A 26,561-nucleotide genomic window follows, 5' to 3' on the forward strand; every position below is an offset into this window, starting at 1 on the left:
AAACTATATAAGTGTCCTTAAAACAACGGTATATTGCTGGGTCTGCTAAGTGCCCCACGAAACCGCTTGCTAAATTATTAACAACAATTTAATCAGGAATCAAAGCCGGGCTTCAAATTTATCGTGAAACTGCTTATTCTAGATGTGTCGTGAATCATATGTGGATACTAAAAAAATGTAAAGATCTTTTAGAGTACATACAATCTAAGACTCTTTCATCTTGCTAAAGTATTAAAATATTGACTTTTCTACTCTTTACACAAGTATTTTACATTGCAAACTAAAAGACAAATTGAAAGAGTTGGTATTGCTTTGTTTTTTAAAAAAGAATGGCCAACGTAGATAAAAGTATCTTGTATTAGGGAGGGATAAATCCTACTTTGTAAAAAATCACTCTGATTCAAACAAAAAATTCTCTGAAACTGACATTATAAAGATGCTTGATTTCTTTATAAACAACATATTTGTAATGTTTGGAGGACGTGTTTTTCAAAAAAATGTCGGCATTCCCATGGAAACTAACTGTGCCCCTCGTCTTGCCGACTTGTTCCTTTATTCTTATGAGGCTGGCTTCATACAGGAATTTCTTAGGAATTAAGAAAAAAGGTGAGCAGTATCCTTCAACTTTACTTTCCGCTGTATCGATTATGTTCTCTCACTAAATAATTCAAAATGTGGTGACTGAAGTGGAACGCATCTATCCCATCGAACTTGAGATAAAGGATACAACGGATACAGTTACGTCTGCCTCATATACAGCTTCCCTGTAGTGAACTTTCCATTTCTATGTAGCAACATTCCAGCAGCGCCTGCATACGGAGTATATATCTCCCAATTGATACGATATTCCCGGGCTTGTATTTCCTATCATGATTTTCTTGATAGAGAGTTGATGCTCACAAGGAAGCTATTAAACCAAGAGTTCCAAATGGTGAAGCTTAAATCATCCCTTCGTAAATTTTACGGACGCCATCACAATTTGGTTGATCGTTATGGACTATCCGTTTCACAGATGATAGCGAATATGTTCCGGATGTCGTAACTACAATCAAGTCTCCTTTTCACTAATGTGACCTACCGAATTAGACTTATTACCGGGCTTGTACTAACATGAGCAACACGAAGGGTGCCACATGTGGAGCAGGATTTGCTTTCACTTCCGGAGCACCTGAGATCACCACCAGTTTTTGTAGGGTTCGTGTTGCTTATTCTTTAGTTTTCTATGTTGTGATTTGTGTACTTATGTTTGTCTGTTTGTCTTTTTTCTTTTTTAGCTATGGCATTGTCTGTTCATTTTCGTTTTATGAGTTTGAATGTCCCTCTGGTATCGTTCGCCTTTCTTTTATAAAGTCATACAAGGCCTTGGATACCACATAAGTTGAGAAATGTATATCCCATATGCAGTTGAAGTCGGTATATTGCTGCTAAGGTGGGGAACATTTATAATTTCAAAAGTAAAATCGTTTTGCTTGTCATAGATTCTGGTATTGAGATGACCACTTATGTCAAATTCTAGTTTTAAGTCTAAAAATGAGGCGGGAGAAGCCATGTCCTTTGTTTCACTAATTTCTAGTTCTGGAGGATATATTAATGGAACCCTATTAGAAACATTTGGATTGTTAATGGAAAGCACATCATCAATATATCTGAATGGGAAACTAAATGATCGGGCTTCTTTAATTTTCTCGTTATTGACAAGTATCTGAAGGAACTCCGACTCATATCAAAATAAGAGGAGGTCGGCAAAGAGAGGCGCACAGTTCGTTCCCATAAGGATGTCGACAACTTGCTGGAAAACTCTACCTCCAAATTCAACAAATATGTTGTCAATGTAGCATGTTTTACCTTTTTGATCACTATTAACAGAATATGCCGTATGTATAGATAAAATCAAAGTATTTGCTGATGGCAATCTCAAATGCAGAAACAAATCAATCAATAAACAACTTACAAAGCAAACTAATTTATTTTTAAATATGAATACCTAAAACATTATTCATTTGTACTGAGAAACAACATGCTTTAGTTTCATGTACTTTTAAAATTATCAATTTATTAAATATGTTTAGTATGACAAACAGTCGCATAGATTTCCATTATAATGGCAACAATTTGTGAGCAGAACAAACAGACATAATATATGTAATACGCAAAAATGTTAAAATCAGGGTATATGGAAAACAACAGTCAACCTTGTAGTACAATCTTATTCCCTATAAAAACAAACAACTTAGTCAACAAAGAAAAACAAAATGGCATTACGACACTCTAAAGACAAGGCACATTAGTGAAAAAATATTCAGACAAGAATACTAAAAATAACCATAGGACAAACACAATAGTTGGATGTATAAATACCGAGCCACGTCAAAAAATGATCTCAACAGTTAAAAACAAATACAAAGAACAATATAATACGTTATTAAGATGATGAATAAGAACCTATACTTCATCATGTTGTACTTGTGCTGTTGATACGGAATATCTATCAACAAGGTCTTGTTATCTAGTTTTAAGTGTTCCATGGTGATAAATAAGTAAGTTAATGACAAAAGCATTATGCGAACATTGAAAATATCCTTTTTAATTTTCCATTAATTATGGATTCTTATTTATAAGTAAACATGCGTAAATTAGTCATTGATTGTGATTGAAAGAAAATAGTTTACCAAAGAGCATTATCGAGGCAACAAATGATAGTTTGTATATATGAAAAAAAAACAGAAATATAATAAAAAAATGAAATTTAAATTCAAAACTTGTATATATAATTTATCTACATAGATTTGAAATCTCCATTTCGGTAAGACGCCATCAATGTCAAAAACGATTTTCCTTTGAATTATTTCTTTCATACCTCTTCACGGTGTCTGTTACAGTTTTGTGTCCAAAGCTTTATTATTTGATTCGAGGATATATTAAGTTTGGGATTCTAAGATCCAAAAACTAAAAATATACTACGCATTCACAGAAAAGTCATATTTAACACTGAAAATATAGTAGTATTTTATCAATTGTACTGCAGAAGATTGTTGTTAAAATTACTTGTCATGAATCGTTGATTTTGAATTTCCTTATTTATGTATTTTATCAACAAGTTCCAAAATTCTATTGAATGAGAAATACTTGTTTGTCGTTGTCTGTGTACAGAGATGACTGCGTTCCATTAAAAAATTCTCCTTTCAGTATGCAGACATTTGTGTTCTTGTCATACTCTGCAGCGGAACAAGCAGTCGTCATGATGCACGTACTTGTACACTGAATGTTACTTTTTGCTAAAGATTTACCTATAACAGGACCGACATATCCGAATCCGATCTTTCCACATGCATATGTCGTAACAGTACCTTTCAAACCTTAAATAGAAAAATTAATTGTTTGTGTAACTATTGACGAAGATATTTAAGCGTCTACAGGTGTAATTCATCATTTTCTACATACGTAAATTCCTGTCCCAAGTCAGGAATGAGACAGTTGTTTTCCATTATTTTGATCGATTGGAGCTTTGATTTTGCTATTTGATAAAGGACATTCCGTTTTAAATTTTCCTTGCAGTTCGGTAGTTTATGTTAGTTAACTTTTTACAAAATTCAAATTAAAACAGGAATATGCAGAGGTTTTCAAAAACTTCCGGTGTTTTCCTTATAGACATTTTGTTTCGTTTTTGCCACCATTTTAAGGGATTTTCTATTTTCCAAAATACTAAGAATGTTCTACCCCATGGCCAGGAATAAAATACCTTAACTGTATTTGGCAAAACTATTTGGATTTTAAGTCCTCAATGCTCAGTTGTTGACTGTTCTTATTCGGGCGTTACTGATGAGCCTTTCGTAGACAAAACGCGAGTCTGACATATTTTTTTTAAACCTAATATTTATGAGTTTAGTAAATGCTAATTACTTGGAGTATTTCTTTGTTCCTTCAACTGTTATGATTCGAGCGTCAATGACTGGTCTTGTATTGACGAATTGCGCGTCTTAAACATAATCTACACATCTTTGAGGAAATTGTGAAACTACATATAAACGACCAGAAACTCATTCATAAATTCATTTTTTATGTTCCTGTTATAGTTTCGGTTGAATAATCTGTTATGTTTTGCGATTTTGTTTACATCGTCATAAAGCGGGAGGTTTTGCTAGCCATTTAACCAGGTTCAATCCACCATTTTTTCTCTCAAAATGTCATGTACCAAGTCAGGAACATGCAGTTGTTATCAAATAGTTCGTTTCTTTGTATGTTGGTGTTTGTATTTTGTTGCACTTCAGTGATCCTGTTGTTCCTTTGTTGTCCTCTTAAAGCTCGTGTGTTCCCTCGGTTTTAGTTTTTAACCCGGATTCATTGGTAAAGCCACGGATCAGTTCTGCGCCTCCTTCCATATGATGTAACGGACATAAATTCAAGGGCGACAATCGCGATTTTTTACATAGACGGCGACAGTATCGCGCCATCTCGGTAATTTGTTTACGTCGTGTACGTGTGATTTTTCAAGAAATTTATTATTAAAGACAATTAAACTTGCATCGTTTCATCATCAATTAGTTATATAGGTAAGTTTAACAGGTGACCATACTATTTTTTCTTCTGAGAAGATTTTATTTTACAAGAAACGAGCTTCTGAAAATGGCAAGTGACTTCGTTGTTTTGGAAGATAAAAGGATGGCGGGTGTTTTCCCTTTCTGAAAATAACTGACACATTTGCATCCTAATTAATATTTAAATATAAAATTACCAAAAATAGTATCTATGATGATGGGCTTCCCCAATTATTTGCATAATTACCCATCACTCCGTGTCAAACTGTTACTGAGGTTTCGAAAAGGAAGCGCATCATTCAGCGCCATTTTTAACAGATTCACATAAATAGCAGGTTTCTGAGCTCACAAAATCCCATTTATTTTTTCATTATAATTATAGTTTCAAATGTAGAAAGGTCTGAACAGTATCCCTTACATCATTTCCATAGATCAGATCGGTATATAGCGAGATATTGACCCTTTTTCGAAGCTGAAATCCAGTATATTATAGACCACATGTAATTCAGCGCCCCCGTCCTTCCGTGAAAATTTAATTTTGACAACACTAACTTTTGCTTGTTCATAATTTCATCTACATTTTAATACATTTATTGAGGTCGTGTAATGATTGTGTTTAGTTGTCTTGCATAGTATAAAAGTTCAACCTGTATTAAAACAGGACTTTGCAGTTTAATTTTATCCTTCTAAAAACTGAAACTGTAAAATAAAACCTACAGTACACAACTACCCATTGTTTATGTTAACAGCAGTACAACTTTGTTAAATATTGCATCCATTCTGGTAAAATATTTTTAACATATTTCAGGTTTTACAGATTATTGATAGTCTTATTCTATTCTTTATTTTGTTTTTTATTTATGTTTGTTAATATGTTTGAATTTTTTTCATTTTAGTAACCTTACTTTTAACATATTTATGAATCCAGGGCTACATGAGAAAGTTCTTCAGTTTCATCATGTTCTGGCATTACATTTTAGTACCCATTTCAGGATTTAAAAGATTGGGGACTAAGGTAACTTTTTGGCTTCTGGACCCCTGAATATTTGAATTATTTCATTGTTTATAGTCTACAATGTTGTGTGTTCATTTTCAGCATTTGTCACTAAGCTTATTTGTATATTTTATATGGTATGGTATGATTTTTGAAGAATATTTGTATGCCATTATACAACAAAATGTGAATATAACAAGCACAACAATTGTATGATATTCAGGTCCTTCATCAGGAACGCTCGAACTTAAACCTTACAAAAATTATTTTGATAAATAAAAAATATGTCTAAGCAAACGAACTGTTTTAAGATACATCCTGAAAGAGAGTCTGGACCTTGCATTCACTGTCACAATGATAGGTATATCCATCTCATCCAGAAAAAGACTGATCATTTTGATTTTTTTTCAGTTTATTGTTCAAACTTATAATTATTCTGAAAGTGCTTGTATTTGTAGAACATGTGAAATGAAATTTAAACGTGCATTTGCAAAAGTTTCTGAGGAAAATGAAATTGGAGTTTCATCATCAAAAAACCTTGTCCAAACATAGATAGTGCAAATAAAAGTAAAAAACATGTTTTCGTCATAATTTTAATTTATGCACAGAAAAAGGTGATCACAATACATCTATTGATCCAAATTTACTAGAAAGGAAATTTGGTGTTAACTTTTTAGATAAATTTTCAGACAGAAGTAATGTAAATGATGTTTTATGTCATATCTATTATAATACCTTAAGTAATTTTAAAAGAGAAATTTCTCAGCATGTTGAGTGTGTCATATTTGAAAAGTCCTCCAGCAAGAGGTTTATTTCTATAACTAAAGAGAATGTTGATATTTTCACAAAATATTTAACATTAGAATTACAATATGACACTGATTTAGATACTACAGCAAAATTAGTTTGCTATTCATTATGTTACAAAAATTTCAATTCATTTTGTAGGTCTGATGCTGGGGAAGATTTGAAATATCAAACTTCTCAATATATGTGTGAACATGTTTATAAATTTAAGTTTGACGAGTCTGTTAGTCAAGACAATATAGATTTTTATACTTTTCAGCAAATAAATGATATTGTTTTAGAATCCTTTTTGAAGGAAGAACCTTTGTTGCCTCCAAATATATATGAAAAGTACTAACAGTTTTTACTTGTTAATATAGCAAAATTTCAATATGTTATATCTGAAACTGATCTGAAAAAATTACAGCACAACAATAAGTGGATTTTTAGAATGTTGAAAATTAGATTCAGTAAAAGTTTACAGGTTTTTGTGCCTAATAGAAAACAGAATGGACGTTTAATATATAGAAATGGGATGAATTTGATAAATTGTTTACATAGTCTTACTGTTAAAAATAGCCAGCTTATATGCCAGAAAAATGATATAAGCGAACAGTTGATAGAAAAAAATTCTACCATTATAGCTCTGAAAAATAAAGTAACTCCAAAACATGAAATTTTGAGTGAAGCACTCCAAATATTGAGACCATTTGTAAAATCATATACGCAGGTAAGACCGCAACCTCATGTTTACTAGATATACACGCTTTTGATGCTAAGCATGCAATAAATCAGATTCCCCCAGTTTTGTGGAACTTTTGAGTGCAACTGACAAAGAGGATAAAGAATTTATAAAAACTGTTGGTTCATGGGATCATCACTATATTGAGACCCCATTTAATGTAAATAGAGCATTTCCAAGATTGTATACATGTAGCTGTATTTTTAATTGTCAAAATGCTCAGTGTATGCAACCTTTACATTTCCTTGTAACTAATATTTGTGACAAGTTTTCTAATGCCTCATCTACATTTCTATCAATAAATGCTAGACTAGGTCTTGGAGTGTCAAAAGATTACTTACGAAGGTACATTATCAACAGATGTAGGCAGTTAGAACAGCAGCAAAGGTTTCTGACTTCAAACAGTTCTGTTGTAGCTAGTTTTGACAACTTGGATAAAAATCATTCTTATTCTGTTGTTGGTGTAGGCAAAGATAAGAGTAGTTTTCATGGTACAACAATACAGGCAGTAACTCCTTGTCCTTCTTTACATACTTGTATCAGCAGTTCTGAGTCTTGTGGTACTGGTTTAGATAAAAGTGCTGTTCCTTTGCTTAATGGTGGTATTTCATCTGAAGCTAGTGTTTTTACTTCAGACATTGATAGCAGTTCATGTGAGCCTGAGGTAGACTTAAACTGTTAAATTCAAGTGCTTTTGCTTTTGTTGATAAAGTTTCAACTTGCACAGCGTTATCTACAGATCGTTCCCTAACATGTGATTTTATTCAGTCTATTGTGAATCCAGATGATAAAATTGGAACCCCCCGTTTCAGCCTGGGGAATCAATTTGAAAATTTGACTGCTTCATATTTGGATGTTACCCCTAGAGAAGCTGCCTCCTTTACTGATTTCACTGACTTGGTACATAGGTATGGGTTTACCAAATGTTTGTTACATGACAAACAGATACAGATAACTGGAATTAAGACTTTTCTTTCCATTCCTTCAGAAAAAACTGAGAAGTCTGATTTTACATCTGTTGCTGTTCTAGATGATACTGCCGACAAAAAAACAGTTCTAAAGGTGCTTAACATCTTGCATGATAAATTTGAGATCGGTAAATCATGCAATTATATTGTTGCAGTAGGTGATGGCAAAATTTACGACCATTTGATTAAATTAAAGAGTGAGTATGGTGTAAACTTGTCCTGGATTCTTCCATATCCAGGGGATTGGCACATTCTCAAAAATCTGTCGCCAATATTTATGAAAGTGTATTTGGATGCTGGTCTGAAACAACTTGCATACAAATTACATCATGGCTCAACATACAGAATTTTAACAGATTGTACTAAATTTGTTGTAACCCATAGATTTTTGTTACAAGTATGGGAAGCGATGTTGAGGTACCAGGTTAATTCTTTTCTTACAGTTTCAGAGAAAATCATAGATTCTAAGACCAAGCACAACAATTGTATGATATTCAGGTCCTTCATCAGGAACGCTCGAACTTAAACCTTACAAAAATTATTTTGATAAATAAAAAATATGTCTAAGCAAACGAACTGTTTTAAGATACATCCTGAAAGAGAGTCTGGACCTTGCATTCACTGTCACAATGATAGGTATATCCATCTCATCCAGAAAAAGACTGATCATTTTGATTTTTTTTCAGTTTATTGTTCAAACTTATAATTATTCTGAAAGTGCTTGTATTTGTAGAACATGTGAAATGAAATTTAAACGTGCATTTGCAAAAGTTTCTGAGGAAAATGAAATTGGAGTTTCATAATCAAAAAACCTTGTCCAAAATTTACGACCATTTGATTAAATTAAAGAGTGAGTATGGTGCAAACTTGTCCTGGATTCTTCCATATCCAGGGGATTGGCACATTCTCAAAAATCTGTCGCCAATATTTATGAAAGTGTATTTGGATGCTGGTCTGAAACAACTTGCATACAAATTACATCATGGCTCAACATACAGAATTTTAACAGATTGTACTAAATTTGTTGTAACCCATAGATTTTTGTTACAAGTATGGGAAGCGATGTTGAGGTACCAGGTTAATTCTTTTCTTACAGTTTCAGAGAAAATCATAGATTCTAAGACCTCTTTTGAACATATATTAGATGATTTTTTTTCTACTTTGAATTTAAATTCTGTTGATGAGGCAAATAATTGTAATATCGATTCTTTGTGGACTCAAATATGTTGTAAGAAAATAGAGATTTTTTCAGCTTTTTCAAATGATCTCCTGTCAGAATTTAGAAACTGGAGATATGACAAGAGTTCAAAAAGTGACACATTCTCTTTTTGGGATTCTTTTATTCATACAGATTTTATGAATTATCTTGGTTTTTATGTTGCTATTAGAACCAGAAACTGGGAACTGAGAAATGCATGTTTGAAACAACTGGCATGCTTGTTTAATGCCTTTGACAGGCATACTTATTTAAGGATGATACCTTATCACCATGCAAATTTGCAAAACTTCCCGCCTGATGTTTTGGACTTTTTTCAAAAAGGGTGTTTCTCAGTTTCCATTTCTGGAGAAAATTATTTCTCTGTAGCTCTTGATGAAGCTCATGAGATGCAAATTAATTTAAAAACAAAGAATGCTATTAATTCTTTCAGCCAGTCTCGCTGGCAACATTAACATATTATCTGCCATACAGAGCAGAAACACTTGACAATTTAAAACCCAGTTAGGGTTTAACAGAGATTCTCCCCACCATACAGAAATGACAGTCCCATATGTACAATTACAAGAGAGAAATATAGATGAATATTTTTCTCAGTTGGAGCAGTCCTCATTATATATTTCAGATGACAAAAAAAATCTACACCACATTTTTTTGGACATTGATGCAACAGACGAACAGTCAGACAGCCTTTTGAACTACAGACGGTATGGGCACGAGGACCTTATAAATTATGTACAGTGTTTTTTTGGTAGCTGCTTCTTCTAAAAAAGCTCCCCCAAAGAAGAAGAAGAAATCTTATTACATTTTCTGCTCCGAAGAAGGAAATAAAAGATCAGAAGACAGTTATTTCCTGTCTGAGAAAAAAAATAGCTTTTTCCAAATTTACTTACAAAGCTGTTTCAGATTTAGACCAGTTTCTGCAATTACCCAGTGCAATATGTGATGCAGATGGAATACCAGAAAAAGGTCAGAAATCCTGGGCTACTTCTGTATTTAAGAAGATGTATCCGGTATCCTTTATTTCAAGTTTACCCCCATCCCCACTTGATACTGATACTGCCTATATAATAGATGGAATGTTTATTATTAACACCATTCCCCTGTCTGTGCATAAAACATTTTTAGATTATGCAGTGTTTCTGTTTGATAAGTGGGTGGTACGACCCCACTTTCAGTTTAAGGCAAATGAGGTTCATTTGGTATTTGATCACCCAAACAGACAGGGTACCAGTCTAAAAGACATTGAAAGATCCAGAAGAGATATATCTGATCAAACTGTTGAATTTGATCAATTATCCCCTGATACCGATTTACCCTCTAACTGAAGATCCTTTCTTTCAGTGCGTAAACAGAAAAGGCTTCTGGTAAATTTTATTTCAGAGCAGTTCCTTACATTTGCAAATCAGAAATGTTCAAATTCTGAATGCTCATTCATCACTGCTGGTGGATTTGATAACCAGTTTCAAGATCAGGCTCGACTTGCTATTGCAAATACATCCATAGAGTACATGATAGCATCAGGTGACCATGAAGAGGCTGACACTAGGGTGTGGCGTCATGCAGTTACTTCCACTGCTCAAACAGTTATAATTTATAGTCCCGACACCGATGTTTATTTCATAGGTCTTGCTCTTGTAAAAAACAGTGATAAGTCATTTTATGTACAGTTAAAAGATTCCCCATATGAAAAACTTTTTATTAGCATGAATGAATTTTCTGTAGCCTTACAGAATGATATTCGTTTTCAGGGTATTCAAGATATTGAGTCATGTATACAATTGCTATATATTTACAGTGGTTGTGACTACGTCTCCTAATTTAAAGGTTTTGGAAAGCAAACCTTTTTTGATGTATTTAGGAAGCATGCTTCATTGATAACTGGTACAGAAACTGCATATTTGTTAGATTTTGATTCAGAACGTGCACTGTTTGCATTTTATAGATTGATATCAGCAGTGTATTTTTCTAAATATTCCACTGCATTTTTGCCACTGACTTCTGTGAAATCCTTCTATGACAGTCTTCATGGTCAAAATATTCATGATAAACATGTATTGTTAATATCTCAAATTAGGGGGAAAATGTGGGAGAGAGTCCTTTCAGAACAGGAAATCATGCCAAATTCTGAGGCATTGAAATTTCATTGGCTGAGATCAAGCTGGGTTTTTCAGTTTTGGGCACAAGCTTCTGAAAATTTTCTTCAGCTCTCCCCTCTTTCAGATTTTAGATGGAAGGTAAGTAATAATTTACTTGAATGTATATGGGACACTGAAGAAAGTTTTCAGAAAGTAGAGCAGACAGTTCAGTGGTACACAAAAGGATGTTCATGTAAGACGGGTTGTTCCTCTAATCGCTGCAAATGCAGAAAAGTCCGGTTCTAAGGATGGTTTCTGTGGTCCTGGGTGTAAATGCACTAATTGTGTAAATCTGCCAGATAAGTCCGACACCTTATTAGATATTTCACTTGCTCTTTCATTAGATGAAATTAGTGATGTTGAGATAGATGATGATGATGATGATGATGATGATGATGATGATGATGATGATGATGATGATGATGATGATGATGATGATGATGATGATGATGATGATGATGATGATGATGATGATGATGATGATGATGATGATGATGATGATGATGATGATGATGATGATGATGATGATGATGATGATGGTGATGACCCTGTCCAAGCACATCTATTTTCAGACCTTGATATGTTTTATCTTGCATCAGAAGACTTGTAATTATGTTACATATTTGTTACATAGAATATATTGTAAAAGAAAGGATATGGGCATCCATATATGACACAAAATCAGTATATGCTCAGTGAAAAAAATAAATAATGTTTTTATTGTTGTTCTTCATTTTGTTTATTTTGTGTATATATATAGTCAAATTATACATCCAAGGAATAACAGCTGCTACAAAAAATATTGAAACCATAACAGACAACATAGTTTATGAATATATGAATCCTTCGAAAAATAAAATGAAGCCTCGACTTGGTAGAGGCACAAAATTTCCATTAGATTTATTGTTTTCCCTAATTTGAGATATTGAATGTTTCACCAGACTATGCAGTAGGCTCTGTACTATCTTTAGTTTCTGTACATATTTTCGTATTTTCAGCTTTCATGTCATATATATATAAATCTTAATGAACCAGATATTGGTCACAATTTAAAATTCAATGCTGTATCATATTTATTGGCACCAATGCATATTGCTTTATAATAGGATCAAACTGACGGCATATGAACTTTTATGGAGTTTTGACATTCAATTTGCAACAAATATTAGGTATTAAATTATGAAATATCAAGACCTATATTATTATATTCTTTTCAAAATTGTTTTCCTATATGTCATCATGATAAGTTGTCCATCATTGTGGATATATGGTTTTTCATGATGTAACAATCAGGAAATTTTATTCATATTTCCATGAAATAATGATCTTTTGATATGAAATAGTCCAAATACAAATGGGATCAAACTGACGGCATATGAACTTTTATGGATTTTTGGCATTCAATTTGCAACAAATATTAGGTATTAAATTATGAAATATCAAGACCTATATTATTATATTCTTTTCAAAATTGTTTTCCTAAATGTCATCATGATAAGTTGTCCATCATTGTGGATATATGGTTTTTCATGATGTTACAACCAGGAAATTTTATTCATATTTCCATGAAATAATGATCTTTTGATTTGAAATAGTCCAAATACAAATTTATGGCCGTCACAAGCACAGTTAATTTAAAAAATGAAATATAATTACAACACTGCTCTTAAAGATACATGTATACAGTCTCTTTGGTGACTATTCTATATATATATATTTATATAATATAAGTTAAATTTACATAAAGTTGTGACTTCAACATGATTTACTGATACTGGTCTTCTTTTTTTGTAATGTCACTCAATTTTAAGTTTGTTTTTGTTATCAAATTAATTTAATTCCTTTATGTCATGATGATACGTTGTCCACAGGGTGGATATGTGACTGTTCATGATGTTACAGCCAGGATACTATATATTCAATGAATTTATTCTATTTGATAAATCCCAGTATTGCTTTTATATGAACAAAACAATAGTTGATTAGTATCTGCTTAGGTTTCTTGTTATATTGAAGGCAGTTTTTTTTTTAAATTGTCTCTAATGTATTATTGAATACATTACAATACAGTTGTTTGTATTATTATTATGAATCTAGAATATTTTCTTTTAATGGTGGTATTTACTTTATGTATGTTAAAGTCCTTTCAGGTCAGTTGCACTAAATCTATGTAAATATCTTATACAGTGTTATTATATATGTTATTATATCTATATGTAAATATTGCTTACATAGATGGAATATTATGTTTAATGAACTTCTTTTTAATTATGAAATGATTATTTGTATATAATGCTAATGAAATGGGTAATTAAATTTACACACACATTACTAAATGAGAACTAATACTTGAAAAGTTGTTTTCTAATTGATGTGTTTAAAGCTTAAACAGAGAATACATTCTGTGTATCCTATTTAGTCCCTAACATGACATCTGCTGACAAATAGAAATAGTTTTGTTTATATAAAACCATTAATATGAGCCCATTTAGAATTCAAGTCCTATTCGAATGCAATTCAGCTATATTTATGACTGATCTAGGATGGAAATTAAAATTTTCAACACGCATTAATAAATGAGAACTGATACTTGAAAAGTTCTTCTCTAATCATGTTAATTGATGTGTTTAAAGCTTAAACAGAGAATACATTCTGTGTATCCTATTTAGTCCCTTACATGACATCTGCTGACAAATAGAAATAGTATTGTTTATATAAAACCATTAATATGAGCCTATTTAGAATTCAAAAGTCCTATTCAAATGCAGTTCAGTTATATTATTTATGACTGATCTGGGATGGAAATTAAAATTTCAAATTGTATACATGTACTATCTTAAATTGTTTAAATTGTCCAGTGTTATAATGTGAAACAAATTATGGCGTAAGTTACCACATAGGAATGAGAGTCCACATGGTCTTGATATAGTATTCATTGTGCATGTACATATATTTATATGATTAACAGTTTTGCTTTATACCAGATTTCTATAAAAATCTGTCCACACAAAAGAAATTATTCATGTTATTGTTAATTTGAATTCTTCTGTATTGTGCTTTATTCTAATTTTCTAAATATTAGTCTACTTAAAATTTATTTGCATTTAAGCTTGGCTCAGAAATATTTTGAAATATCATTTATTAACAGAGCAAAATTCAAGATTTAGGGATGGAAATTGAAAAGTTCAATACGTTGGACTAAAAAAAAAACCCACAAATTATATATGATAAATTGCTTGTGTTTAACGCCACTTTTTATAATTTGCTATGTTGTGTCAGCCAATTCTTATTGGTACTTGAAGCAAGAATGCTCAGAAAGAACCATTGTAAGGAGCCACCCTACTCCTAGTCAATTAAGATTAGAGTTGAGCGAACCCGCACAAGGAGGGTTTAAACTCACAACCTCAGTGTAGACACGTAACTACTTTGGCATCCCCACAAGTAATGTTAGGAGTAAATCTAAATAACTGCAAATTAATTTCAAGTGGCTGCATTATTGTTTGTTGGAGTTATTGTTTTTATTAATTATTATTGTAACATTCTTAACTGTTGCCTTTTAGTCAACAGATTTGATAATATAATGTTGCAATATGAAGTTTAACTTTGTTATTTATATATATATATATTATAACAATATATATATGACATGATTTCTATAAAAAAGATTGATATGTAAAAGTGGTCAATTAAAGATAAAGTATATTAATAAATACATAGAATAATGTCTTTGAGTATATAATGTAGTTATATCATGATTATGCCTCTTTTCTCCTTAGACATATCATATAAAGTCATTAACATAGATGATTTATTTACATCTTTAGTCTTAACTCTTTTTTTTTATTCTATTTCAGCTTAATTACTTTTGTTTATTTACTATTACAATAAAATTTATTTCAGTTTAATAAAAATGATGATTACAAATATATTTTAAAAAGTCTTAGTGAAATTAGAAACATTCAAATTGAAATGTGAAACTTGTGATTATTTTTGGACTCAGTAGACAATTAAAATATGACTATAATTTCATACTGGGTAACTAATAGCTTGATTAGAAGTTGAAAATAATTCTTAACTATGTATCTCTTATATTTACAGATAACATTAGGAACGAAGAAGAGCTTGGAACATTTCAGTTTTGAGGATTTATGAAACAGAGGACTATTTGACATTAGATGATGTTTTGCATGGACTTTTTTACATTAATGCCTCTTATATTTTAAGATGTATCATTATTACATTTTTTTTTTATTTACATCCAAAGTCTAAGTATTTTTGTTTATTTTCTAGAAGCTTATTTATTTTTAATTATTTAAATTTTTATTTACATATGTTTCATTTTTACATTATTTTTAAATTTTTCATCCTTTAATTAATTTTTTTTTCCCTTAACATATTTTTGTTTTCAAATATACACACAGCTACATTTATCATTTTCAGCAGAGCCTATTTGATGAATAAGATCAAAAGGTACTAACTTCAAGGATATAAATTCTTGACTTTTTTTTTCTTGTTGACAATCAGTTGAAACAAATTTTGACAAAAGAGAATGTGCAAGTCAACGTTAAATGTAAAATATTCTAAATGTCACTGTTGGTGATTTTCTTTCTGCAAGGAAAGACTACTGTTTCTGTAATTGTGAATGCTAGTCATTCTGTGTTGTTTGGGGAAAGACGGTATTGCACCCTAAGTACCTATAATTGTGAATGCTAGTCATTTTGTGTTGTTTGGGGAAAGACGGTATTGCACCCTAAGTACCTATAATTGTGAATGCTAGTCATTTTGTGTTGTTTGGGGAAAGACGGTATTGCACCCTAATTACCTATAATTGTGAATGCTAGTCATTTTGTGTTGTTTGGGGAAAGACAGTATTGCACCCTACGTACCTATAATTGTGAATGCTAGTCATTTTGTGTTGTTTGGGGAAAGACAGTATTGCACCCTACGTGCCTATAATTGTGAATGCTAGTCATTCTGTGTTGTTTGGGGAAAGACGGTATTGCACCCTAAGTACCTATAATTGTGAATGCTAGTCATTCTGTGTTGTTTGGGGAAAGACGGTATTGCACCCTAAGATACCTATAATTGTGAATGCTAGTCATTTGGTGTTGTTTGGGGAAAGACGGTATTGCACCCTAAGTACCTATAATTGTGAATGCTAGTCATTCTGTGTTGTTTGGGGAAAGACGGTATTGCACCCTAAGATACCTATAATTGTGAATGCTAGTCATTTGGTGTTGTTTGGGGAAAGACGGTATTGCACCCTAAGTACCTATAATTGTGAATGCTGGTCATTTTGTGTTGTTTGGGGAAAGACGGTATTGCACCCTAATTACCTATAATTGTGAATGCTAGTCATTTTGTATTGTTTGGGGAAAGACGGTATTGCACCCTAATTACCTATAATTGTGAATGCTAGTCATTTTGTGTTGTTTGAGGAAAGACGGTATTGCACCCTAAGTACCTATAATTGTGAATGCTAGTCATTCTGTGTTGTTTGGGGAAAGACGGTATTGCACCCTAAGTACCTATAATTGTGAATGCTAGTCATTTTGTGTTGTTTGGGGAAAGACGGTATTGCACCCTAAGTACCTATAATTGTGAATGCTAGGCATTTTGTGTTGTTTGGGGAAAGACGGTATTGCACCCTAAGTACCTATAATTGTGAATGCTAGTCATTTTGTGTTGTTTGGGGAAAGACGGTATTGCACCCTAAGATACCTATAATTGTGAATGCTAGTCATTTGGTGTTGTTTGGGGAAAGACGGTATTGCACCCTAAGTACCTATAATTGTGAATGCTAGTCATTTTGTGTTGTTTGGGGAAAGACGGTATTGCACCCTAAGTACCTATAATTGTGAATGCTAGTCATTTTGTGTTGTTTGGGGAAAGACGGTATTGCACCCTAAGATACCTATAATTGTGAATGCTAGTCATTTGGTGTTGTTTGGGGAAAGACGGTATTGCACCCTAAGATACCTATAATTGTGAATGCTAGTCATTTGGTGTTGTTTGGGGAAAGACGGTATTGCACTCTAAGCACCTATAATTGTGAATGCTAGTCATTCTGTGTTGTTTGGGGAAAAACGGTATTGCACCCTAAGATACCTATAATTGTGAATGCTAGTCATTTGGTGTTGTTTGGGGAAAGACGGTATTGCACCCTAAGTACCTATAATTGTGAATGCTGGTCATTTTGTGTTGTTTGGGGAAAGACAGTATTGCACCCTAATTACCTATAATTGTGAATGCTAGTCATTTTGTATTGTTTGGGGAAAGACGGTATTGCACCCTAATTACCTATAATTGTGAATGCTAGTCATTTTGTGTTGTTTGGGGAAAGACGGTATTGCACCCTAAGTACCTATAATTGTAAATGCTAGTCATTCTGTGTTGTTTGGGGAAAGACGGTATTGCACCCTAAGTACCTATAATTGTAAATGCTAGTCATTCTGTGTTGTTTGGGGAAAGACGGTATTTTACACCCTAAGTACCTATAATTGTGAATACTAGTCATTCTGTGTTGTTTGGGGAAAGACGGTATTGCACCCTAAGTACCTATAATTGTGAATGCTAGTCATTATGTGTTGTTTGGGGAAAGACGGTATTGCACCCTAAGTACCTATAATTGTGAATGCTAGTCATTTTGTGTTGTTTGGGGAAAGACGGTATTGCACCCTAAGATACCTATAATTGTGAATGCTAGTCATTTGGTGTTGTTTGGGGAAAGACGGTATTGCACCCTAAGATACCTATAATTGTGAATGCTAGTCATTTGGTGTTGTTTGGGGAAAGACGGTATTGCACCCTAAGTACCTATAATTGTGAATGCTAGTCATTCTGTGTTGTTTGGGGAAAGACGGTATTGCACCCTAAGATACCTATAATTGTGAATGCTAGTCATTTGGTGTTGTTTGGGGAAAGACGGTATTGCACCCTAAGTACCTATAATTGTGAATGCTAGTCATTTTGTGTTGTTTGGGGAAAGACGGTATTGCATCCTAAGATACCTATAATTGTGAATGCTGGTCATTTTGGGTTGTTTGGGGAAAGACGGTATTGCATCCTAATTACCTATAATTGTGAATGCTAGTCATTTTGTGTTGTTTGGGGAAAGACGGTATTGCACCCTAAGTACCTATAATTGTGAATGCTAGTCATTTTGTGTTGTTTGGGGAAAGACGGTATTGCACCCTAAGATACCTATAATTGTGAATGCTAGTCATTTTGTGTTGTTTGGGGAAAGACGGTATTGCACCCTAATTACCTATAATTGTGAATACTAGTCATTTTGTGTTGTTTGGGGAAAGACGGTATTGCACCCTAAGTACCTATAATTGTGAATGCTAGTCATTTTGTGTTGTTTGGGGAAAGACGGTATTGCACCCTAAGATACCTATAATTGTGAATGCTAGTCATTCTGTGTTGTTTGGGGAAAGACGGTATTGCACCCTAATTACCTATAATTGTGAATGCTAGTCATTCTGTGTTGTTTGGGGAAAGACGGTATTGCACCCTAATTACCTATAATTATGAATGCTAGTCATTTTGTGTTGTTTGGGGAAAGACGGTATTGCACCCTAAGATACCTATAATTGTGAATGCTAGTCATTTTGTGTTGTTTGGGGAAAGACGGTATTGCACCCTAAGAAACCTATAATTGTGAATGCTAGTCATTTTGTGTTGTTTGGGGAAAGACGGTATTGCACCCTAATTACCTATAATTGTGAATGCTTGTCATTTTGTGTTGTTTGGGGAAAGACGGTATTGCACCGTAAGTACCTATAATTGTGAATGCTAGTCATTCTGTGTTGTTTGGGGAAAGACGGTATAGCACCCTAAGATACCTATAATTGTGAATGCTAGTCATTTTGTGTTGTTTGGGGAAAGACGGTATTGCACCCTAATTACCTATAATTGTGAATGCTTGTCATTTTGTGTTGTTTGGGGAAAGACGGTATTGCACCCTAAGTACCTATAATTGTGAATGCTAGTCATTCTGTGTTGTTTGGGGAAAGACGGTATTGCACCCTAAGTACCTATAATTGTGAATGCTTGTCATTTTGTGTTGTTTGGGGAAAGACGGTATTGCACCCTAATTACCTATAATTGTGAATGCTTGTCATTTTGTGTTGTTTGGGGAAAGACGGTATTGCACCCTAAGTACCTATAATTGTGAATGCTAGTCATTCTGTGTTGTTTGGGGAAAGACGGTATTGCACCCTAAGTACCTATAATTGTGAATGCTTGTCATTTTGTGTTGTTCGGGGAAAGACGGTATTGCACCCTAATTACCTATAATTGTGAATGCTAGTCATTTTGTGTTGTTTGGGGAAAGACGGTATTGCACCCTAAGTACCTATAATTGTGAATGCTAGTCATTTTGTATTGTTTGGGGAAAGACGGTATTGCACCCTAAGATACCTATAATTGTGAATGCTGGTCATTTTGTGTTGTTTGGGGAAAGACGGTATTGCACCCTAAGATACCTATAATTGTGAATGCTGGTCATTCCATATCTGTATGTTTCGTGTATGAATGCTAGTCATTCAGTTTGTAGTTTTTATGTTGACATTCATTTGTTAAGGACAGTGACTAAATTGTCTGCAACTTATCAGACTAAGAGAGAAATGGTTTTATTTGCCAATTGCAACCCGCTATATGTCGACTGGTTTTCTGGCTTTTTCACGCCAATATGACCAGAAATTATTTTAGAACAAGTATGTTTCAAGTTTGAATAGGAATTTAATTCATCTTTTGAAACTAACAAAAACAAATATTTTGCAAGGTTACAAAGCTGTTTAAAAATTATTTCATTAAAATTTAGATATTTAACACAGTATTCAAAATGGAAAGATTATGATCCATAGGACTGATACAAAAGGACATTGTCTCATTGGCAATCATACCACATTCTTTATTTTTATATGGAATATTGAAAAGGACTTTTATTACTTTCTTATATTAAATAATAAATATGTTGAAGGTTGATAATGTAGCTGGTGTATTTTTTCTTTTTTCATTTTTTTTCAATTTGTTTTCCTCTTTTGTTTTTTAGTTTAATAAAAACTGAATCTTATGTATGCTTTAGTGTTCTATTTTGATAAACTAGGTATTAACAAGTAATTTCATTCACCCATCTCCAAACCATCCACCAAGACCATTGTATAAATGGTAAAATAATCAGTGCAAAACAGTTGTATCCAATGTTCAGCCTGATTGATTTTCCAATTTGTTTTACATTAATAATCTATCAACATTAATGGTCATTTCACTTTTAATATGGCATGTTTAATCACAAGTCAAGGATATGCATGCAATATATTGCATTGCATGGTCAAGTTTCAATGTATTACTGATATACAAAGGCGGAAGATACAAAGGGGCAATCAAACTTGCAAGTTGAAAACAATGGATAAAGCCATCACAAAAAAATAAAGATGACAAGACAAACATGTGTCTACTTTACAACATGGATCACTAAAGACTCTGAGCAACATGAACCCCACAAAAATATAGGTGATCTCAGGTGCTCTGGATGAGACAGCTGATCCTGCTCAAAATGTAGTATTAAGAATGATATGCCCAAGTGGTCTTTTCCCACATGTGATCACATGATTTTGTAAAACCTTGGTTTTTTAATACTGTAAATTTACAAATTATTGTGTGCATTTATTATTGCTATTTTTGAAGAATGAACTAAAATGTAAGATTAAATATTGTTGTTTCAAGAAAATCTGTACACAGATATATGAATCTGATTAAGATATAGATCCTGTGTCCAAGCTTTGCTTCCTTGTAACGAAAGCGTGGACATAGGATCTGTATTTAAATCAGATTGATAAGCTATCGGAATATAAGTTCTTTTTGATGGGATATTCACCCAGTCACAATAATGCATTAATAAAAACTTCACAATTATTTCTTAATTTACAGTACCTAAAATGTCCACCATGAGAGACATGTAGAAAGAATAGTGTGAAATAAGAGATATGGGTTTAACACCAATTCCAATAATATAAAATAGGATCACCAAAATCAGTGAGACATATACAAGGCATCTTCAAGTTTGATCTTAGAAGCAATTTGGCCTTTGTTTTATTTCCCTATTAGTCATATACAGCTTTTTCATGAATTGAGACTTGTGTGTACTTGGATTTGAGTATTCCTGCTGATTGATTAAAACAATTTTTGTTTCAATAGTTACAGTCCTATACACCCCTAAAAATTAATGGTGTAGTGTCTAACAGATTCCTTGATAAGGATAGGCACATATAAACAAATGTGGGAGTGTAACCTTCCCACTAGTCTGGTACAGATTTGTTTAACAAGAACAGACCCTAAAAAATCAAGTGAAAAGGGATTGACTCATCAGACTGGTTCTTCAAGTCACAGTGCCAGTCTATATTTGTTGATCTCGGGATAAATGAATACAGATAACTCAATCTCATGAGTTGTGAACATATTGCTAAAATGTTCAAGTTCTGAATAAGAACAATAAGACCCTTTTAATATAGTGGATCCAAATTTGTTGGGATCCTTCAATGGTTGGTTCAATTCTGTTTTTTAATATTAATGTATACAACACAACATCAAAGATTTCCTGGCTTGCATGTAAATATGTTGTTTTAGTACGTTGTGTACAGAATCTGAGATTAGTTAAGGTTTTTCACCTGGCATGTGTTTAAGGTTTTCATTTTCTTGAAAGCAGGAAGGGGGGCACCACCAGACAACTGAAATAATAACGAAATCCAGTCATACACAAAACAAGTTCTTGGTATAGTCATGTGCCTTTATTTATCTGGGTCACATGTATTTATATCTCAACCAATGAAAAGCTTTAGGATGCAATTGTGTCAGTTATTTCCAGACGGGGGTATTACCCGCGGTTTTTTGGAAGTCAACGGAGGTCGAAACTTTATTTGTCATATTTCAATAACGAACCAATTATTTTATTTATTTTTTTTGGCAGTCGTTTAACAAAATCTATTCTGATGAAAATTAAATTGCAAATACTGTTGAATGATAAGTCGTTTTGATAAATTTATTGTCTGAATCGCATGCTACGTTTTTGTTTACAAGCTGATTAAAGCGCCACCTCGAAATTTTTCGATTATGTCCCCTTTCCCGCGTGACCACCGAAAGGAACTCTTCAATGTCACTGGCTTTCCCACTGATTTGTTTTCTCTCAATCGATTTATGACTTTTGAACACCGCTAAACTACTTATTGCCTTTATTTATATATTGTAGCACTTTTTTTCTAAAAAACAATACAGAATAGTGTCTACGTTGTAACACTGACTTAATTAATTGACAATATCTGTATTTTTTGATTTGACAAAGGAGGATTTTTTTTTAGTTTCAAAAGTATGCTCATTGACATCGAATTAATAATGCACTTGATGATCTCTTATATTGATTCAAGAACAATAGCAGACTTTAACTAGGCGATTTTTCAATAATATATTATACATTATTTCCGAAAGTATTTTGAACAATATTCATTCTATCAGGGTGCAACTCATTATTAAATACAGCTTTTTGTCACACTAAAAAAATAACGTGATATGGTATTATCTACTCGAGACAAAAATGAATTGGTTCGTACTTGTGTTGATCTATCCAAAGATCAACAAAGGAATTTCTCTTATATCTAAATATGTATAACGAGGTATGGTCTTACAATGTATCTAGTATATCTGATTATTCTACCGTTCAAACAGGCATACTTTAAAAAATCTACCGATCAGTATGGCATAATGCTCTCTTCGATCATTGACTAATAACAGACACCAATAGTTCACCAATATTCAAATTTCATAAATAAGTTAAGAAGATACAAAACAAGACAAGAAACAAACTAAAGTAACAGCATAAATTTCAAAAGGAGAGAGCTGATACGTCAACAAGGTAATCGTCTCCTGTTATACAAGCACAAACCTTAAACAGTGGTGTAACAACACATCTTAAGATAAACGAAGCTAAATACACATTGATGATTTTAGCGTTTGATATAGTTTTGGTTTATGTCGTTGAGTTGTTCTTTCACTAAACTTTATCTATACCTCCTTTAAGTTATCCTTTTCTGTTCGATACTTACGTATCTAAACTGACCTGAAGGGTTGACAAGGGTATAAAAATATGGTCATATCTAGGTGTTTGTGCGACCGGCCGGGAGCTCAACAGAACAACCGTCTATTACCTGTGTTGGTTGTGCTAACCTTTTACGTCAAAGAAAAACAAACAAAGCCATTGCATCAAACAAAAACAAAAACGAATAGACAAGCAATAGTCCATAAAGAACAACATGAACAATTTAGAAAGTAAAATCAACTGTGCAGCACTAACCCCTCACAAAAAACGGTTGAAGCTTAAATCTCCGAAAGGGCTAGTAGATACGTCTTTAGGTCAGACGACCGTGTTTAGATGATTAACCCTACAACATCTGTTTAAAGCTGGGCTACATCAGCCATGTTTTCTTCTATTCGGTTTTTCTTTGAGTGTGTATTACATTTCTTGAAATTTTGGTTTTGATTGTTGGTATGTTCTGTTAAAAGGTCCATTACGTACAAACGAATACGAATTTGACTCCCAATGAGCACGCACGATCTAGCTATCTAGTTTGTTTATAATAGATGAAGAAAAATGACATTCCATTAATTTTTTGCGTTCGAATCGCTTTTCTGTATTTTACTTTATTATACTAAAACATTTTTGGACAATGGATTTAAAAATTGTACAATAATATAAACTCGTGTCACCTCTCTCAAACATTTTCTTTAGACTTGTCCTTAGACATACTCCCTAAAGATGCATGCTTAAAGTAGATTAAATTCGTCCACCAACTTACCCCCCCCCCCAAAAAAAAAGGGATTAATTATAAATTAATTTAATTACAATACCTGATTCGTTGTTTATTAGATGCCCATACACTTCTACTTCACAAATGACTAAGTATAACGTATCACGGCGTTTAATCCTGATATACCTTCCTTGAGTGTTAGGAGGGCAGGTAACCGTAATTCTCTGACTTTCTGATGCCTGGTAGCGACAATTAATTTTACATCCTTCATTCAAATTATTCCAGTGATTACATGTACATGTTGGCAAAATAATTTCAACATCAAAGTTAGCGAGATTGGACCGATCAGCTGAGAATAAAATAAATATTAAAATATAGTTCGTAATTGAAATTGAAATGTTACGATATGACTGCCTCATGTTTTGGAATTTCAAATAGTTTTGCCTAGAACATGACTGGTGATACATTACTTGTCAAAGTAGTTATCTGGCGAAGTCAATATGTTACTGTTCATATTATTTCTAACATTTTGTCAATTACTCCGCTGTTTAAGTCCTTAATGTATACCTGGTCTAGTAACCAGTACCACAGTAGTGGCATGGCAGTACGGACTGTGTTTGATTTGATGTACCTTTTTGTGTATACCTCTGATTCCATGTCCGAATTTCTTTCACTGTTGGTTCTATTAGGTTTTATGCGCTCTTTAAGCATCACTGAAAATACTAAAATTGTCGAGATGAGAATCTTATACGGTACAATGTGTACTGTTAGTGATATCAATCACCTTCATGTTATGGTCTTTTTTTGACTGATGATTTACCCAGACAAAATAGCAGTAAAACATTCAACAGAGTTATGTTTAGCATATAAAAATTTATCTAAAACCTTGTCAAATATTTAAACGACATGTTGAACTTTTAACAATATTCATCAAATAGGTAAATATGTGAGGCAATCTTGTTTCAAATATTACAATTTAATAAAAGAGTGGTATAGTACAGTAATGGCATTTTTCATGCACACAATATTTTGAGTTGGTTTTCCTTTACAAACATGTATTTCTAGAGAAAAAAAAAACAAAAAGTAACTATTATACATCAGCCTTCTTAAATTACTGTATTATATATGGATATCTGATCTGAACATTTAAAAGTCAACACTACTGGTATAAATTTACTTTCAGTTATAATTTTTGAAAATGAGTATTTAGGCACACAGTCGTTTCTTTTAAAACGTTTCAGCCTTAAAATCAGCTCTCCTTTATTAAATATCACAAGGCAAATTTATAAGCATTCAATCTGAAGATTTTATCGGATTTCGATAGCGTTGCTTATGTTTTTTCATGTTTTCACAACTTCAACTAGATACAAACATGCACTTGTAAAATTATTTTACGTGCTTTATTGTAAAATAAAGCCAATTTGAGAACAGAAAAATACTTACTGCAACAATCTGTACGTCCAAAAATATCTACATCATTAATAATATGAACATTCTGAAGGTCAACTGCCCACCATGACTGCTGATTAACAACACTGTCTGAATGCGCGCAGATAAAATCCCCATTAGCTAATAAATCTGACTTTTCTCCATCAACGGCAAATGTAGAGTTACAACAGAGATAACTATTCACTCCATTAATGATAGGATCATATGTAGAAGACATCTTTGTAGGTTTCTTTAATGCAATATTTGCATTCGCATAAGCTAAAATATACAAATACACATCAATAAGTCTAAATTAAAAACAACGTTAAAACTAATGATTGCGTTGGATAAAAACCGCAATTTTTATACGTGTGCATGCAAAACAAATTTCTAGGTAGAGGGGTCTAAATACAGCACAAACAACATTTTCCAAAAGACCAAAGAAGTGAAAAGTATATTTAAACAAAACGCATTGACTAACAGGTCGAACAACGGATGTTCTTAAACCCTGATGACTGCCATTGGCCATTGCCAAATAAACAGATCACAAGATGTAACAAAATGGATCTTTATTATTAATTTAATACCGAACAGAAAACAATAAACTTGCGGAAAAGATGGTATACCGTAAACATGAGATGCAAAATTTTGTACAACATATTTCCGGATTTCGACAATTATTGTCTCTTCAATGATGTTAGGAATCGAAACGGTATTTGGAAGGCCATATAATTTACCTAAATTTAGGATAGACTCTTGAATTTTGAAGACATAAGAATTTTTAAGACTCATCAATAAAGACCAAATTAAAATATTTGTACGTGTATCGGAAATTGATTTACGGCTTTTTTACAGTTGTCAAACACATATACTAACAGATAATTAAAATTTATAACACAATGTTGTTGTAACCTGTTTTTTTTTGGTTTTTTTTTTTTTTGGCATTTTTAC

The 26,561-nt window shown here is 32.7% G+C and overlaps 2 long non-coding RNA genes across 2 annotated transcripts in view; both read right to left on the reverse strand.

Annotated features, from left to right (window-relative positions):
• The window catches only part of LOC127713026 (uncharacterized), a 64,840-nt gene that overhangs the window by 15,042 nt on the left and 23,237 nt on the right, over window positions 1–26,561 (reverse strand). The gene's annotated exons all lie outside the window — the stretch shown is intronic.
• On the reverse strand, window positions 19,313–20,099 carry LOC127713028 (uncharacterized). The gene is made up of 3 exons (XR_007987379.1): window positions 19,869–20,099; window positions 19,547–19,610; window positions 19,313–19,418 (listed from the first exon to the last, which is right to left on the reverse strand). It is a non-coding gene; the product is annotated as an uncharacterized LOC127713028 (long non-coding RNA).

This window comes from Mytilus californianus, unplaced genomic scaffold, assembly GCF_021869535.1.
Source record: "Mytilus californianus isolate M0D057914Y unplaced genomic scaffold, xbMytCali1.0.p SCAF_8, whole genome shotgun sequence".
Lineage (NCBI taxonomy): Eukaryota > Metazoa > Mollusca > Bivalvia > Mytilida > Mytilidae > Mytilus > Mytilus californianus.